Here is a 2,696-nt window from a genome sequence, read left to right as displayed (position 1 = left end):
TTCAGCAGGCATCACTGGGAAGAGCAGAGGAAATCTGCTTCAGTCCTGAATCCTGGAGCAAGTCCTCTGTTCTCCCATAGAATTGTTCTCACCATAAAACTGATTAATCTGGACATTTCTGCCTACCACGGACAATAAATCCATGAATTTGCGAACAAAACAGTCCAGCTTTGTTTACAACAACTGGACACTTCTATAATCCTCCCATTAACCACTGGGAAGAGCAGAGGAAATCTGCTTCAGTCCTGAATCCTGGAGCAAGTCCTCTGTTCTCCCATAGAATTGTTCTCACCATAAAACTGATTAATCTGGACATTTCTGCCTACCACGGACAATAAATCCATGAATTTGCGAACAAAACAGTCCAGCTTTGTTTACAACAACTGGACACTTCTATAATCCTCCCATTAACATCTTCCCTGCAGTATGAAAACTACCACTTCAAAGAGGAACTCTTGACCTCAAGCAAGTGGAGATGCTGCCACATTCGGACCACACTGTTGGAAGTGTTTCAGAGGGCATCAAAGCAGGACCCTGCAGCACATCCCACTAAAGGAAAAGCCAAGGGAAGGACAAGGTCCCACCACATTAAAACCAGCAATTTCTCCAAAGTTGGACTGATGCCTGTCGCAGGGCCAGAAACTAAATCCTAGTTGTCCAAATAGCCTTTCATTGCCTTAACAACACCCTCACCCTTCCTTTATTATTTCCTATCCTCTTTTGCTTGCCAAACATTTAAATAACACTAAAAGCAAGAGAGCCGGCCTGTTGGTGCTGTGTTTTCTGCTCTTTCTATGCAGCTCTGCCATAAATCACACCAGCACAGTGCTGGGTTGGTAGATGGAGTCAGGCTTTTTGGGCAGCCACAGAGAACAAAGTTACGCCGGGTCGTGCACAGAGAGGGTATGGAGCTTTGGTTTCACTTCTGAAATGTTGTGGGGAACTTCAAAGGAGGACCAACCAGAATTTAACAAAAAACTGACCCCAGGCATCAGTTGATGTTCATGATGATGGAAACATTCTCTTGCTTTCCAGAAACTCTCAAGCACAGAAAGGGCAGAAGTTGCCCGACGAGCGACTGGTCTTATGTAACAGAGGGTGATTCGGTCAAGAAACAGGCACTTTCTGAAACTTTACCATAAATGACTAAGTTAATTAAAAATGACTATTAATAGATAGCACAATCACTACCCATGCATTCCTTGAATCTGTTACTCGCTTTCAGTATTGACAAAAGTTTGGTCATACTTAATGTTTCAACAAGCTCACTCTTGCATTAGAAACCCAATTATGTGGTTTTGCTTTATTTTCCCCTGTACAATCTCCATCTAAGCATTCCCAGTACAAAACAAGCTTTCCACACTTAACTAAATCTCAGCAAGAGGTTGCACATGATCTTAGGCAGTGCCACAGAAACCATTCCCATTGCTAAGCACATTTATTGGGGTAATTGGAACAGAACCACTGCCACGACTGGCAGACTAATTCCCGCCTGGAGAAAAGACGTTAACTAGATGTTGTGCCCCTGCCTCCCAGGCACCCCTCTGGTCTGGTATTCAGGGTTTTCACAGAAATATTTTTTAACATTTCCCTTTTATCAAGACACATAAAATGCAACCAAGCTTCCAGGAGCAAGGCCGGGCTGTGGCAGTGCCAGCAACACCCCTCACTGTCACTCCAGCAGTCACACGCAGCAGGAGGAACCGTCTCTGTCTCCCCGTCCCCATCCCCCCTCGCATCCCGCCCCACACGCAGCAGAACCAGCCCCGCTCCCCGGAGCCGCTCGCAGCTGGAAGGCACTGCAGAAAAAATACATTTTTGCACGACTCAGGGCTTGATGGCTCTAACGATTTTAATGCAGTGCCTTGTTTTGCACCCCGGTCAGGCCATCAATAAAATCCAAATGTAAAACCTTCCCCAGATGTCAGAACCGATCGCTCGGGAGTCCCGCGGCAGCCCCGTTAGCCGTGTTGAATATCGCTGCACTTTCTGCACTGCTGTTTACACAAATCCAGCAAACCAACTGTGCGATATTCAAGTCTTTCCTATGAGTGATGGGAGCCCTTCCCCTTGCCTGTAAAAAGCCCCTAACCTAAACACGGGGGGGTGGGGAATAACCCTGAGATCAAGCATAACTTCTCCAGGAGAATTGGTTTAGTTGTGGAAAAGGTCATCAGTGTGGATAATTATTCTCTAAGTAGAATTCTTTCAGCACCTGAGTCTTTAACGAATAATTTCAGAAAACCCTGGGGTTGAAAGTGAAATAACTAGTTGCTAGTCTTCTCTACCTGCCATAAATCAGTTCAGCACTGCTGGACCACATGATACCCTGTGATAGTCCAGATAACAGTGATCACGTTCATAAATTTCTAACAAGGATATTATAGCCCATTACATCCAAAGAAAAATAACATTAAGGGCCCGGGTTAGCTTTGCCAGCGAATAGAATGAGGGGAAAAGTCGCATGTTCTCAAACATTGCACTGCTCGCCTTCCCACCTGAGGCATTTTCTCTTCTAAATGAGAATGGCTTTGCCACGCCTCGCCCTAGAGTCTCATTAATGGGATCGGCAATAAAAAGGGAGAAAGTTCGGTAAGAGGGGAAAAAAAGCTTTTCAAAAGGGACGGAAAAGCCGGTGACAGAGGGAGCGAGCCCCGGGCTCGGAGCAGAGCCGGGCTCGCTCCGGTGCGGCTGGT

The sequence above is a fragment of the Chaetura pelagica genome, unplaced genomic scaffold (assembly GCF_000747805.2).
Source record: "Chaetura pelagica isolate M959 unplaced genomic scaffold, ChaPel_1.0 scaffold420, whole genome shotgun sequence".
NCBI lineage: Eukaryota > Metazoa > Chordata > Aves > Apodiformes > Apodidae > Chaetura > Chaetura pelagica.
The sequence above is the reverse complement of the archived record's forward strand: the minus strand, read 5'-3'. Positions refer to the sequence as shown.